This window comes from Mustela nigripes, chromosome 17 (assembly GCF_022355385.1).
Source record: "Mustela nigripes isolate SB6536 chromosome 17, MUSNIG.SB6536, whole genome shotgun sequence".
Classification (NCBI taxonomy): Eukaryota; Metazoa; Chordata; class Mammalia; order Carnivora; family Mustelidae; genus Mustela; species Mustela nigripes.
The window spans coordinates 15,998,741-16,015,388 of NC_081573.1; the positions used below are offsets into that span (position 1 = coordinate 15,998,741).

Below are 16,648 nucleotides of genomic sequence, written 5' to 3' on the forward strand. Positions count from 1 at the left end.
ATGGACATTGGGGAGGGTATGTGCTTTGGTGGGTGCTGTGAAGTGTGTAAACCTGGTGATTCACAGACCTGTATAAACATATAAAAATATGTTTATAAATAATAAAAAATTTAAAAAAATGAGAAAAGCCTTCCTCAAAAAAAAAAAAAAAAGAAAGGTATTATGGAATTTGATGCACTGTACAACTCGCTGTGACGGTAAATAGGTTAAAAAAAAATTACCTATGTGTTAAAAAACAAAACAAAACAAAGAACCGGAATAGTGGGAACGAGTGAACAATACAAGTTTTCCTATGAAGTAGTGGTTGTTCTCTTTTAGTCCTTTTTTCTCTCTCTCTTTTTTTTTTCTCTCTTTCTTGGTTTGTTTTCTGGGGGAGGGGCCTGCCACGTGGGTTATCAGTCAATGATGTTTCCTGAGTTAAGTCCTCCCACCCCCCTCAAGGGGTTGGGCTCTGAGGAAACTGTTTTTTTTTCAGGCTTTTGTTCTCTGGCGGTTTTTATGCTTGTTCACTTTTTTTTTTTCTCTCACCTTGGCCGTCTTTGATGGTTTTTGTAGTTTTAGAGGAAAACAAACCGCACCCTGATCTCCCTCTCAGAGAGAAGCCTCAGTCTGGGTGCACAGCCTAAATAAATTCCCCTTTGCCGCTGGCAGAGCAGGTTCCAAGTTGCAGACCCTGGGGGCGCAGGATCTTTTGCTTGTACCCAAAGCCAAGGCAGTCGCGGCTGTCTGGGAGCTCCCGACCGCCAGAGAGGTTCCAAGCAGCAATTGCACACTGAAATTTTGCCGCTGGCATGGGCTGGGAGTGACTGGTCTTGCTGGGTCTAAGAGTGCCCGGCTTGTGAGCACCTCTTTCAGGGGCGGCTGTGAGTTGCGTGCGCATCTCAGACACTGAGATCGGGGTGCTGGTCTGTAAGCACCAGGCTGGGCTTTTGCGCACCTCTGTAAGGGGAGAGTTTGGGGCACACGGCTTAGGCTTTGAAACAATGGCGCGGGTCAAAGAGCACCGGCCGGGCCTTTGTAACTCAGGGGAGCATGGGGGACGTGTGTGCGTATCTCAAGCTTTGTGGTAGGGCTCTCGTGTTCTGCCAACCGGCGTGGCTCCGATCCCCTTACAGGAACTAGAACCCACGCATTCTGGCAGCTTAGGGATTAAGAGCTGGTTTCTCCACCGCACTCTCTGCCTCAGCGCCGGGGAGGCTGTTCTGGGACCCGGGACTTAAGTCCCTGTCCCTAGCTACCCCGATTCCCGATTCCCACAATTTCCCCCGCGATCCTTTGCTCTTTTGGAGTGCTTTCAACCAGTCTCCAAGTTAATGCTGGTCCCCAGACGCAGGGCACTCTCGCTCATATTGGGGTATTACTTTCCAACTGGTCGCCTCTGGTGGCTCTTTCCCCCTTTTGTTTATCTTCCAATATCAGTCCACCGTTCCCATTCTGCTTTACCTGCCCACTGGCGTCTTCTGCCCCTGTAGAGATCCAGACGTGTATAATTCTGATCTCAGGCTGATTTCATGGCTGATCGGAGTTCTTTGGTAGGTTATCAGCTCACTTTGGGGTATGGGCTGAAAAGGCGCCTCCTCCTACTCCCCCGCCATCTTGTCTCCCTCCTCGTATTAATTCTTCATTATATATTTGGTAGAGGGGCACCTGGGTGGCTCAGTAGGTTAAACCTCTGTCTTTGGCTCAGGTCATGATCTCAGGGTCCTAGGATTGAGCCCCGCATCAGGCTCTCTGCTCCCTGGCTTCCCCCTCTCCTTCTGCCTGTTTCTCTGCCTACTTGTGATCTCTCTCTCTGTGTCAAATAAATAGATAAAATCTTAAAAACAAATGTTTGGTAGAAATCCTCTGGGAAGCCGTCTGGCCCTGGGCTCTTGTTTGTTGGGAGGTTTTTGATGACTGCTTCAATCTCCTTACTGTTTATGGGTCTGTTCAGGTTTTCTATTTCTTCCTGGTTCAGTTTTGTTAGTTCATATGTCTCTGGGAATGCATCCATTTCTTCCAGATTGTCAAATTTGCTGGTATATAGTTGCTCATAATATGTTCTTATGTTTGTATTTCTTTGGTGTTGGTTATGATCTCTTCCCTTTCATTTATGATTTTATTTGGGTCCTTTCTCTTTTCTTTTTGATAAGTCTGGCCAGGGTTTATCAATCTTATTAATTCTTTCAGAGAACCAGCTCCAATTTTTGCTGATTTGTTCTACTGTTATTTTGGTTTCTATTTCATTGATTTCTGCTCTGACCTTTATTATTTCTCTTCTCCTGCTGGGTTTAGGCTTCCTTTGCTGTTCTTTCTCCAGCTCCTTTACATGTAGGGTTAGGTTGTGTACTTGAGATCTTTCTTACTTCTTCAGAAAGGCTTGTATTGCTAAATACTTTACTCTCAGGATTGCCTTTGCTTTGTCCCAAAGGCTTTGAACAGTTGTGTTTTGTCATTTGTTTCCATGAATTTTTTCATTTCTTCTTTGATTTCCTGGTTGACTCATTCTTTTTTTCTTTTCAGTACAACAGAATTCATTGTTTTTGTACCACACCCAGTGGTACAAAATACACACCACCTGACTCCCCCAACCTCCCACCCACCACCCCTTCAAAACCCTCAGATTGTTTTTCAGCATCCACAGTCTCTCATGGTTCACCTCCCCTTCTAATTTCCCTCAACTCCCATCTCCTCTCCATCTCCCTATGTCCTCCATGTTATTTGTTATGGTCCACAAATAAGTGAAACCATATTATACTTGACTCTCTCCTTGACTTATTTCACTCAGCATAATGTCTTCCAATCCCATCCATGTTGCTACAAAAGATGGGTATTCATCCTTTCTGATGGTGGCATAATACTCCATGTGTATATGGACCACATCTTCCTATCCATTCGTCCGTTGAAGGGCATCTTGGTTCTTTCCACAGTTTGGTGACCGTGGCCATTGCTTCTATAAACATTGGGGTACAGATGGCCCTTCTTTTCACTACATCTGTACCCAGTAGTGCAATGGCAGGGTCATAGGGAAGCTCTATATTTAATTTCTTGAGGAATCTCCACACTGTTCTCCAAAGTGGCTGCACCAACTTGCATTCCCACCAACAGTGTAAGAGGGTTCCCCTTTCTCTACATCCTCTCCAACACACGTTGTTTCCTGTCTTGCTAATTTTGGCCATTCTAAATGGTGTAAGATAGTATCTCAATGTGGTTTTAATTTGAATATCCCTGATGGCTAGTGATGATGAACATTCATTATTTAGTAGGATGCTCTTTAGCCTCCATGTATTTGAGTTCTTTCCAACTTTCTTCTTGTAACTGAGTTCTAGCTTCAGAGCATTGTGGTCTGAAAATATGGAGGGAACGATCCCAATCTTTTGTTATTGGTTGAGACCTGATTTGATCTGATGTGATCTATTCTGGAGAATGTTCCATGTGTATTAGAGAAGAATGTGTATTCTATTGTTTTGGGATGGAATGTTCTGAATATATCTGTGATGTCCATCTGGTCCAGTGTGTCATTTAAAGCCTTTATTTCCTTATTGATCTTTTGCTTGGATGATCTGTCCATTTCAGTGAGGGAGGTGTTAAAGTCCACTACTATCATTGTAGTAACTATCATTGTAGTATTGTCAATGTGTTTATTTGATTTTGTTATTAATTGGTTATTAATTGGTTTATATAGTTGGCTGCTCCCATGTTAGGGGCATAGATAATTTAAAATTGTTAGATCTTCTTGTTGGACAGACCCTTAGAGTATGGTATAGTGTCCTTCCTTATTTCTTATTATAGTTTTTGGCTTAAAATCTAAGTTATCTGATTTAAGGATTGCCACCCCTGTTTTCTTTTGATGTCCATTAGCATCTTAAATTGTTTTCCACCTCCTCACTTTAAGTCTGGAGGTGTCTTTGGGTCTAAAATGAGTTTCTTGCAGACAGCATATTCATGTATTTTTTTAATCCATTCTGATACCTTGTGTTTTTTAATTGGGGGCATTTAGCCCATTTAGCCTATTCAAGGTAACTATTGAAAGATATAAATTTAATTCCATTGTATTGCCTGTAAATTGACTGTTACTACATATTGTCTCTGTTCCTTTCTGGCCTACTACTTTTAGTCTCTCTCTTAGCTTAGAGGACCCCTTTCAATATTGCCTGTAAGGCTGGTTTGGTGTTTACAAATTTTCAGTTTTTGTTTTTCCTGGAAGCTTTTTATCTCCTACTTTCAATGACAGCCTAGCTGGATATAGTATTCTTGGCTGGATATTTTTCTTGTTTAATGCTCTGAATGTATCATGCCAGTTCTTTCTGGCCTGCCAGGTCTCTGGATAAGTCTGCTGCCAATCTATAATATTTCTACCATTGTATGTTACAGAATTGTCCCAAGTTGCTTTCAGGATGTTCTCTTTGTCACTAAGTCTTATAATTTTTACTATTAGATAATGGGGTGTGCAGCTATTTTTATTGATTTTGAGGGGGCTCTCTGTGCCTTCTGGATTTTGATGCTTGTTCCCTTGACCATATTTGGGAAATTCTTTACTATAATTTGATCCAGTATACCTTCTGCCCCTCTCCTTCTTCTTCTGGAATCCCAATTATTCTAATATTGTTTTGTATTATGATATCACTTAGCTCTCGAATTCTCCCCTTGTGGTCCAGTAGGCACCCCCAATCTTTCTGTGACCCCATGGGACCTGAGAACACTGTCCCCACGAGGGCTCCATCCCCCTGCTTAACCTCTGGAGCGACATCCCTCAGTGGAGCTGACTTCTAAAAGTTCTGATTTTGTGCTCCGCTGCTCCACTGCTTGCCAGGAGGTGGACCCTCCTCCCCGTCCCCCATCATGGTCTATATTCCTGTAGCTTGGATTCACTTCTCCACACATTCTACCTTTTAGAAAGAGGTCAATTTTCTGTTCCTACAATTGCTGCTGCTCTTCTCTTCAATCTCCTGTTGAGTTTCTGGGTATTTTTTTATCCTGCAACTTTACTACATTCATTTATTCTAGTAGTTTTTTGGTGGAATCTTTAGGGTATTCTATGTATCACGTCATCTGCAGATGGAGACAGTTTAACTTCTTATACTGATATCTTCTATTTTTTTTCTTGTCCAATTGCTTTGACTAGGAATTCCAGTACCGTGTTGAATAATAGTGGTGAGAATAGACATGCTTGTCTTGTTCCTGAACCTAGAGGAAAGGCTTTCAGTTTTTCACCATTATGTGTGATGTCAGCTGTAGGTTTTGTTTACATATGGCCTTCACTATGTCAAGGTAATATTCCCTCTGTACCCACTTTGTTTTGATCATGATTGCATGTTATGTTTTGTCAAATCCTTTGTCTGCATCTATTGAGATGATCATAATTTTTAACCTTCATTTTCTTTTTTAAAGATTGTATTTATTTGGCAGATCACAAGTGGGCAGAGAGGGAGGCAGAGATGGAGGGAGAAGCAGGCTCCCTGCTGAGCAGAGAGCCCAATGGGGGCTCGATCCTAGGCCCCTGAGTTTATGAAGCTGAGTTTCTGAGCTGAAGGCAGAAGCTTAACCCACTGAGCCCCCCAGGCACCAGTATCCTTCATTTTCTTAATGTGGTATATTTTTTGCAAAGATAGAACCATTTTGGAATTCATAAATCCCACTTTATTGTAGAGAACTATACTTTTAAATATATTGTTGAATAGAATTTGCTGATAGTTTGTTGAGTATTTTTGTGCCTACGTTCATCAGGAATATTGGCCTGTAATTTTGGGGGGTGGTTCTTTGTCCAGTTTTGGAATCAGAATAATGTTGGCCTTGTAGAATGAATTGGACACGTTCAGTTCTCTTCTATTTTTGGGAATAGTTTGAAGAGAAAGTGTATTAACTCTTCTTTAGTAGAATTCACTGGTTCTTGTGTACAGTCATCCCATGTAGACTGTGCTTGGTGACTTTCACTGGCTGGCTGGAGCTGCGGGTTGTATGGGCTGGGGGTGGTGGGGTACTCTGTGCTGGGGCTGCCCTGACAGGATGGCTGGGGCCAAAGTGGACACACATTGGGATGGTCCTGAGGCACTCCACATAGAAGGTTCCCGGCAGGAAAGCTGATGCTGATGTAAGTGCAAGGGGAGGTGTCCTGGGAACCTACACAGAGAAGGTAACTTTGAGGATAGCACAAGCTGAAGTGGGCACACAGTCCCTGGGCTCTCTGTGCAGAGGGCACCCTGGCGGAACAGCAAAGGCTGACATGGATGTAGAGGGGAGTGGTCCTTGGGTTCTATATGCAGAGGACACACTGGCAGGACAACTGAAGCTGAAGTGAGTATAAGTCTGGGTTTTCTTGTTCTGTGTAGATAGTGCCCATGCAGGATGGATGGAGCAGAGGTGGGCATGGGCCAGTGTGGTCTCTGGGCTCTCTATTCAAAGTCTTCCATGGGAGGATAGCTGAAGCTGAGCGGGATCCCATTTGGGAATGTCCCAGGGTTCTCTACACTGAGGGTGAGCTAGCAGAACAGCTGAGGTAGGTGCAAGCTGGGGTGTCCCTGGGTGCTCACTGTAGCATGTGCCCTGGTGAAGTGGTTGAAACCAAAACTGACACAGGCCATTGGTTCCTGTGGTAATCCACGAAGGGTAGAGCTGTCTGCAGGAAGTCCTTTGGCATGGCTGAAGTAGGCATTAATAAGGAGGTAAGCAAGTCCTTTGGCATGGCTGAAGTAGGCATTAATAAGGAAGTCCTGGATTATTCTGTTGGGGGTGCTCGAACAAGCCATCTAAAGGTGAAGTGGTGTGGGCCTAGAATGTTCCAAGGTGCTTTGCCTATGTTACCTTGATGCAATGGTTGGAGCTGTAGTGAGCACTGATCAGGAGTGTCCTGGTATGCACTGCCCCATGTCTACCTTGGTGGAATAGCTGGGGCTGTGTGGGCTAGAGGCCTGGGGCTCAGTGAAGTGGCAGACCAGTTAGGGTACTGGATCCTGCTCACATTCATACCCAGATGGAGGGGGAGTATAAACCATGTTTCTTACCAGCTCTCCCAATCTGGAGAGAATTCCAGCAGCTTTTCCGGCATTTGGCAGAGTTTTAGGGCTGGCTTTTTGATATGTTAGTTGCTCTTTTAAATTTTGGCTTTCTTTCTATGCCCATGCATCTGGGGCTGGTGTAGGCTAGGAACACACGCCTCTCTGAGGCAACAGGCCAGCTATGGGATCTGGACCCTGCTATAGCCTACACTCTCAAGATGGAGGGGTTGTGTAAATCATGGTGCTCACCAGCCCCACCTAGGTGGAGAGAGTTCCAGGGTTGGATTTTTTTTTTTTTTTTTTAAGAGAAAGCAAGTGCATGTGAGCTGGAGGGGAGGGGCAGAGGGAGAGAATCTCAAGCAGACGCCCCACTGAGCACAGAGCCCAATATGGGGCCCCATCTCATGACCCTGAGAACATGACCTGAGCCAAAATCAAGAGTCAAGACACTTAAAAAAAAAAAAAAAAAAGTCAGATGCTTAAACCACTGCACCACCCAGGCACCCCTAGTGTTGGATCTTTTTTATAGTAGTTGCTCCTTTAAGCCATGGCTTTTTACCTGTGTCCCAGGACAGATGAATCTGCTTCTGGTCCTTCTGTCCTTTCCCACTGCAGTTTACTTCATTGGGGGTAGGGGTTCCCTCCATTACCATGTCTCAACCTGTCTTGCTGTTCTGTCTTTTGTTTTGCAAAAGCTGTTCAGTCATCCTTCAGTTCTTCTTCAGGAGGAAGTGATGTATAAATAGAGGTCTGGTCTGTCTGTGGAGGAGGTGAGTTCAGTATCTTCTAACATCACAATCTTGGACTGGACTTTCATAAATTAAATACATTTAAGTACCTGTTTACACCAACAGTGGCAGAAGGTATATTCTTAATCAGGGATAATTACGACATAGTTGCTGAATTAATCATATAGACTATCCTTATGACAAATATGAATTTTATTGAGTCTTAAGGATAAAACATTGTATAGTAAAGGGCAAACACTGTGGCCCTAACGAGATACAAAATTTATTCCTAGCTGTGCCATTTTCTCCATGTTCTTGGAAAAAAGTTATATCTTTAAGCTTCATTTTCCTTAAATGTAAAATGGGCTTGGTGTGATAATTAAACTGGAAAAAGATCTAAGCTAAGTAAATTGGAAAAACATCTACCTCAGAATTGGTCAATTATTATTAAAAATGTGATGCACAGTTATTGGGGAGTGAGTAGGGATTCCTAGTGAAAAGTGAGTTAGATATTCTTCAGAGTAAAATCATTTGACTGAATGAGAAGATTACTTAGTAAGTTACATTTAAAAATGTGGTTGTGTGTATTCCAGATGACCTGCAGCCTCAAGTGCCTCATCTGGAATATTCTCATATCTAAAAAGTGGCAGACAGTGTTCTCTCCCCTGAGCCTTTAACACATGGATGCTCATAGTGTACCTGGAAGGTGATGATGATGGAGGCTGTAGCCATAGAAGGGTCTCAAATATTCTGAATTCTTGGAGGCCATCATTATTCTTCTCCCTTTCCATTCCAAGAAGCATCGCTGAAGTAGCACTTTTTTCTCTTATCCTGGGGAAGCAGGATTTTTTTTTTCCCTTTTTCACCCCTGACTTCCCTATATTTCTGTCTTTAATGCAGGGGTTTTCCTCCCGCTAGTACAGGTGTAGGACATTGCTAAATCCTTCCCTTCCCACGCAGGTGAGAGACCTATCCTTGACATTTCTTCTCTGTCATTTGCTTGCTGTGGAAATAACTTTCCTGGAATCAACAAGGTATCGTTGATGGGTTAAAAATATGCCAGGAGTCCTTTATCTAATTCCTTGCCTCCTGAATCTGAGATGTTCTTAATGGTTTGGTTGACCAATAGAATATGGCAGAAGTAAGGTTCTGAAGCTAGGTTATAAAAAGCCTATAGCTTTAGTCCAGTTGTCTTGGAATGCTCAGTCTTGGAGTGCTATTATAAAAAAAACAGAGCCAACCTGGGGTCATATATAGGTAGTGGTGTCAAATGCACCAGCTGAAGTAATCAGCTGCTGACATTAACTGTCATCCATATACGTGAATAATAGTGAGTATCCCAAATTTTATGAAAGACCTGAAACTACACATCCAAGAAGCTCAGTGAGCTTCAAGGAAGATAATCTCCGAGGTCCACACTGAATAAAATGAAATCGCTGAAAGAAAGAATATCTTGAAAGCAGCAAGAGAAGAGCAGACAAGGGATCAATAAAATTAACAGCTGATTTCTCAATGGGATAAAAAATTAAAGTCCTTCCAACAAAGTGTTTATTGGCAAAACTGCTCTTTGAAAATGAAGGAAATATTAATATAGTTCCCAGATAAACAAAGGGCAAGAGAATTTTTGTCTACTAGACCTGCCCTGCAAGAAACAGTGAAAGGAGTTCTAAAGGCTGAAATAAAAGGACAAACGACATGAGACAGTAACTCAAGTCATACGAAGAAATAAAGATGACCACCAAAGGTAACCATGTAGGTGTATGTATGAAAGCTAGTATTACTGTATTTCTGGTTTTTGTTTGCTACATAATTAAGACAAATGCATAAAACAATTCTAAATCTATGTCAATGGGCACATGATGTATAAAGATGTGACTTGCGAAATTACAACAAAAATTTGGGACAGAGTTGGATAGGAGCAGAGGTAATGTGTCACTGAACTAATTTGGCATTAATTCAAAGTAGATTGGCATAAAGTTAGAATGTTAACTGTAATCCCCACAGTAACCTCTTTAAAGAGTATACTAAAAAGGGGGAATAAAAATGGCACACTGGGATAAGAAGGTATCATATCATGTATGGAAAATAGTAAAACAGCAAAACAAGTCCTGCATTATCAGTAATTAAAAAAAATTTTTTTAAATTTATTTATTTGACAGAGATCACAAGTAGGCAGAGAGGCAGGCAGAGAGAGTGACAGGGAAGCAGGCTCCCCGCTGAGCAGAGAGCCTGATGCGGGACTCGATCCCAGGACCCTGAGATCATGACCTGAGCCGAAGGCAGCGGCCTAACCCACTGAGCCACCCAGGCGCCCCTGAGACTGTGGACTCTTAAGAAACAAAACTATAGGTTTTGGAGGGGGGTTAGGTGAGCACACATTGCATGGAGCACTGGCTGTGGTGCCTAAACAATCTTAAGAACACTGAAAAATTTTAAAAAGTACTTTGAGATGAAGTACAATAAAAACAATATATACCAAAATTTATGAGGCAATAAAAACAAAACTCAGAAGGAAATTTATTCTACTTAAAATGTCAACCTAATCTTGCTCCTCATTTTCTCAGCTGGAGGAAGAAAATAGATTAAAACAGATAAACAATATAGAGAATCAATGAAACCAAAAGTTGGTTCTTTGAAATGATAAACAGTTTGTCACTTTTGTTGAGGAAAAAAGAGAATGTAAATAATTAAAATTGGAAATGAAAGAAATTACTATTCTTAAGAAAGCTTTAAAGGATTTTAGGTGAAAAACAATTATACCTCAAATTAAATAATGTAAATTAAATGTATAAATCTCTACATACACAGAAATTACCAAAATTAACTCAAAAAAATAGAAAACTCTAAAGCAACCTATAACAAAAGGTTGAATCAGTACCTCAAGATCTCCAAAAAAGAAAAGTCAAGAACCAGATGGCATCCTCAGTGAATTTAAAGAAATGTAACACCAGGCCTACTCAAACTCTTCCAAAAGATGAGGAGGGAATGCTTCCTAACCTTCTGTGAGACCAGCCTTATCCTTGATACCAAAACTAGACAAAAATACCACTACAAATGAAAACTACAGATGAATGTCTTTTATGGCCATAGATAAAAGAATCCTGAATAAAATACTAACAAATCATATCCAGTAGTACACTGAGGGGATTATTCTGCATGATAAAGTGGGATTTATGCCAGGAATGCAAAGTGGTTCAGTTTATGAAAATAAATCTACCTAACACTACATTAATGGAACAAAGAGGTGTAAAACCCCACATCATCCTCTCAATTGATGTAGAAGCATTTGAAAAAAGTCAACACCTTTTCAGGATAATAATGCTCAGCAAACTAGGAAAAGAAGGGAATTTCCTTAACATGATAAAGGGCATTTATGCAAAACCCACAGCTAACATCATCCCCAGTAGTAAAAGACTGAAATCTTGATAACATCAGGATCAAAACAAGAATGTCCACTTTTACCACTGATACTCAGTTTGGTACTGAGAGTTGTAGCCAGAAATATTCAATTAAAAATTAAAAGCATCCAAACTAGAAAGGATGAAGGAAAACTGTTTGTAGATGACAGCCTAAGATAGCTCTAATAACTAGTTTTTTGGTGTGGCTAACAAACTGAGCAAAATTATAGGGTACAGAATCAGCACATAAAAATAAATTGTGTTTCAATGAGATATCACCTCACACCAGTCAGAATGGCTAAAATAAACAAGTCAGGAAATGACAGATGCTGGTGAGGATGCAAAGAAAGGGGAACCCTCCTACATTGTTGGTGGGAATGCAAGCTGGTGCAGCCATCTGGAAAACAGCATGGAGGTTCCTCAAAATGTTGAAAATAGAATTGCCCTATGACCCAGCAATTGCACTATTGGGTATTTACCCTAAAGATACAAACGTAGTGATCCAAAGGGGCACATGCACCCGAATGTTTATAGCAGCAATGTCCACAATAGCCAAACTATGGAAAGAACCTAGATGTCCATCAACAGATGAATGGATCAAGAAGATGTGGTATATATGCACAATGGAATACTATGCAGCCATCAAAAGAAATGAAATCTTGCCATTTGCGACAACATGGATGGAACTAGAGCGTATCATGCTTAGTGAAATAAGTCAAGCAGAGAAAGACAACTATCATATGATCTCCCTGATATGAGGAAGTGGTGATGCAACATGGGGGCTTAAGTGGGTAGGAGAAGAATAAATGAAACAAGATGGGATTGGGAGGGAGACAAACCATAAGTGACTCTTAATCTTACAAAACAAACTGAGGGTTGCTGGGGGGAGGGGGTTTGGGAGAAGGGGGTGGTATTATGGACATTGGGGAGGGTTTGTGCTTTGGTGAGTGCTGTGAAGTGTGTAAACCTGGTGATTCACAGACCTGTACCCCTGGGGATAAAAATATATGTTTATAAAAAATAAAAAATTAAATTAAAAAAATCAATTGTGTTTATATTCACCAGCAATTAACAATCCCCAAAGGAAAGTAAGAGTATGATTCTATTTATAGTAGCATTCAAAAGAATAAAAAACCTAGGAATAAATTCAACTAAGGAAATGAAAACTTCAAAATATTGCTGAACAAAATCAAAATCATAATTAAATAATTTATAAACACATTTCATTTTCACGGATTGGAAGACATATGGAGTGCTAGGGCTGATGGGCCGGCTGGGAAACCGGAGCTCCAAAATGGCGGACTATCCCATCACCCTCACTGTGGCCTCCATTTTACCGTCTGGAGACTGAAACTCTCCACCCAGGAGCTTCCAAATTGGGAACTGGCCATCATGGATCACCCAGCCCCATATACTCCAATCACCACATACCCAATGGGTGCAAGGCTATGCCCTACCTCAACCCGATAAAAGAACCTCTCCAACTCCCTCCCAGCATGACTTCCCTGACTCACTACCCCCCTCCTCCCTCTTTCTGTGAGGCATGGAACCTTGCCCGAGGGTGCTTGCAATAAAGTTCATCTCTCGGATCCATTTGCCTCATAGCCTCTTTTCTTATCATCACCGGGGCGGGGGGGGGGGGGGGACTTTTAAAAGGGCATCCTTAGAAAGTTGGCACAGGCGGTTTGGCTTAAGAAACAGAAATTCTTTGGGGGGAAGGGGGGGGGGTTATGGACATTGGGGAGGGTATGTGCTTTGGTGAGTGCTGTGAAGTGTGTAAACCTGGTGATTCACAGACCTGTACCCCTGGGGATAAAAATATATGTTTATAAAAAATAAAAAATTAAAAAAAAAAAAAACCAGAAATTCATTTCTCTCAATTCTAGAGGCTGAATATCCAAGATCAGAGTGTTGGCAGATTTTTCCTAAGGTCTTTCTCCTTGCTGTGCAGATGGTCACCTTCTTGCAGTATCCTCACAAGGTCTTTTCTCTGGATGTGTGCTTTCTTGGTATCTCTTCCTCTTTTTATAAGAACATTATTCCAATTGGATTAGGGCCCCACCCTTATGCCTTCATTTAACTTTAAGTGATTCCTTACAGGCCCCATCTCCAAATACAGTGACACAATGAGTTAAGGCTTCAACATATGAATTTTGGGGACAAATAGCAACATTCCCTAAAGTAATGTACAGAGTCAGTGCAATTCCTGTTAAAATTCACAGTCTTCCTTTGCAAACTGGAAAAGCTGATCCTCAAAATCATATGGAATTTCACAAGCCCCAAATAGCCAATTTCAGTATTTACTTCTAAGCTACAGTAATCAAAACTTACTAATGTGAGGAGAGACGTAGGGACCAGTGAAATAGAGTTGCAAGTCTAGAAATAAACCCAAACATCTATATTCTATTGATTTTTGATGATACCAAGACCATTCAATGGGGGGTACAGATAGTCTCTTTAAGACTGGGTGGCTCAGTTGGTTAAGCAATTGCCTTTGGCTCAGGTCATGATCCCGGAGTCCTGGGATCAAGTCCCATATCGGGCTCTCAGCTCCATGAGGTGTCTGCTTCTCCCTCTGACCTTATCCCTTATCTCTCTCTCTCTCTCAAAAAAAAAAAATGCTGTGTGCTGGGACTACTAGCTAAGCTAAGTAAAAGAATTAAAATGAACCCTTGACTGACTCCATTTATAAAAATTGCCTTGAAATTGACCAATGACTCAAATTTAAGAGTTAAAAGAATGGTTCAAGATGGCAGCATGGGAAGATCCTGAGCTTATTTCCTCCAATGAACACAACAAATATATGACTACACGTGGGAACAACTTCCTCTGAACTAGAAACTGGGTAGAATAAACACAGATATGGTCTTGCTAAGGAAAAACCACACCTCAGGTATGGTGTTCCATGGTTGGGAGGTATCTCAAAGGTATAGAATTTTTATCAGAGGAACAAGAGATTCAGGAGAGCTAGGCCCCCAGAACACCTCACCTTGAAAACCAACAGGGAATATGTCCAGGAAAACTATAGAAATGTAGATAAAGGAATACTTGCTCTTAAAAGGCTTACACAGACTCACTTGGTTTCCACCACCAAAGAGTGCATAAATTATACATGAAGGAGATTCACTTACGAATCTTGGAGCATCTGTTGGGAGAGGCAAAAGGAACCTGGACCTTTCCCTGGGGACTGAGACACTGGTGGATGGTATTTTTGTTTTCTTGTTGTGCCCTGATGATTCTGCTCTTAATTCTCCCTATAGACTGCTAATGCCAGAGGTTAGAGGCTGCTGAATGCCCCCACACAACCCTGCATGTTGGCTAGGCCTTGCAGTCAACAGGATGACCACCCTGCTCACCAGCATGCCCACGGCAGTTTTGGCAGGCTGAGGGCCAGCCCTACCTACCAGCACATATGCAGCAGTAAGGCCCCATCACGATAAGAGGGTGAAACCCATACACTGGATACCCCTGGAGCACCTGACTCTAGTGGCCAGGGAGGATTACACTTCAGGGCTTCACAGGGCATCTCTATGTAAGGCCATTCCTTCAAGTCAGGGAGCTGTAGCTGAATTGCCTAATACCTAGAAACAAAGAGGCTAAATGAGACTGAAAAATAAGTTTCAAATGAAAGAATAAGACAAAACCTCATAAAAATGGCTGAATGAGGGGTGCCTAGGTGGCTCAGCGGTTAAGCCTCTGCCTTCAGCTCAGGTCATGGTCTCAGGGTCCTGGGATTGAGCCTCACATCGGGCTCTCTGTTTGGTAGGGAGCCTGCTACCCACCCCACCCCCCGCCCGTCTCTCTGCCTACTTGAGATCTCTGTCAAATAAATAAATAAATAATCTTTTTAAGAAATGAGGATAGTTTGAGGGACCTGTGGGGCAATATCAAATATACTAACATTCACATTATAAAAGTCCCAGAAGGAGAAGAAAGGGCAGAAACCTTAGTTTAAGAAATAACAGCTGAAAACTTATCTAACCTGGCAAATGAAACACCAAGTCCAGAAAGCATAGAGAGTCTTAAACAAGATGAATGCAAAGAGATCCACACCAGGACACATAATTAAAACGTCAACAATTAAAGAGAACCTTAAAAACAGCAAGAGAAAAGCAACACATTATATATAAGGAAACTCCCCTAAGATTAGATTATCAGTTGCTTTTTTTCTTTTTTTTTCAGGAGATACTTTTTGAGCCAAAGGGAATGGTGCAATGTATTTAAAGTGCTGAAAAGAAAAAGCGTACAACCAACATATACTACCTGGCAAGTTTATCTTTCAAAATTGAAGAGTAGAGTTCTGGTTTACACCCACTCAACTTCTGCTATCCTACCAAGATACCGTCTGTGTGTAGGGTCCCAGGACACCTCCCCTTGCACTTATATCAGCATCAGCTTTCCTGCTGGGAACCTTCTATGTGGAGTGCCTCAGGACCATCCCAGTGTGTGTCCACTTTGGCCCAAGCCATCCTGTCAGGGCAGCCCCAGCACAGAGTACCCCACCACCCCCAGCCCATACAACCCGCAGCTCCAGCCAGCCAGCCAGCGAAAGTCACCAAGCAAACACAGTCTACAGAGGAGATGACCATACATGAGACCATTCAAGTTTAGGAGAAGGAGCTGTTCTGCCTAACTCAGAGGAACACACAGAGAATATCAAGCACAATGGGGTGACAAAGGATTATACCCCAAAAGAACATGATAAGACCTTAAAAAAGAACTAAATTAATTGGAGATGAGCAATATGTCTTACAAAGAATTTAAAATATTTGTGGGCTCCTGGGTGGCTCAGTTCATTAAGCAACTGCCTTCGGCTCAGGTCATGATCCCGAAGTCCCAGGATGGAGTCCTGCATCAGGCCCCATGGGGCTCCGAGCTCCACGGGGAGTCCGCTTCTCCCTCTGACCTTCCCCCGTCTCATGCGCTCTCTCACTGTCCCTCTCTCAAATAAATAAGTAATCTTTTTAAAAGAATAAATATTTGTGAAGATGTTCATTGGGCTGGAGAGACTAGTAGAAGAGACTAGTAGAAGAACTCAGTGAAATCTTTAGAAAACATAAAAAAGAACCAATCACAGTTGGAGCATACAATAACTGAAATGAAAAAGACACTAAAGGGAATCAACAATAGATTAGAGAAAGGATGCAGAAGAATGGATCATCAGTCTGGAAGAGAGGATAATGGGAATCACCGAAGCCTACCAGCAAATATAAAAGAAAAATATTTATGATCCCTCTGCTTTAGGCTTTGTGAAATGCTGCTTTACATGTAGAGAAATAAAAGAGGGTGGGTGGGACAGGTTAAAAAATTAAAATGAGAGTAGGTTAAGGATCTCTTGGATGGCATCAAATGAAATAAATGTTCTCAAGAAGGAGAAGGAGAGGGACGCCTGGGTGGCTCAGTGGGTTAAAGCCTCTGCTTTTGGCTCAGGTCATGATCCTAAGGTCCTGGGATCGAGCCCCGCATCAGGCTCTCTGCTCGGTGGGGAGCCTGCTTCCTCCTCTCTCTCTGCCTGCCTCTCTGCCTACTTGTGATCTCTCTCTGTTTC

At 42.1% G+C, this 16,648-nt stretch overlaps 1 long non-coding RNA gene across 1 annotated transcript in view; it reads left to right on the forward strand.

The window, feature by feature from the left end:
* LOC132005622 (uncharacterized) overlaps positions 1-16,603 on the forward strand; it is a 38,502-nt gene extending 21,899 nt beyond the window's left edge. Inside the window, exon 3 of the long non-coding RNA XR_009400856.1 lies at positions 15,283-16,603. This is a non-coding gene — a long non-coding RNA (uncharacterized LOC132005622). The remainder of the gene's footprint in view (positions 1-15,282) is intronic.
* Positions 16,604-16,648: the final 45 nt, after the last annotated feature.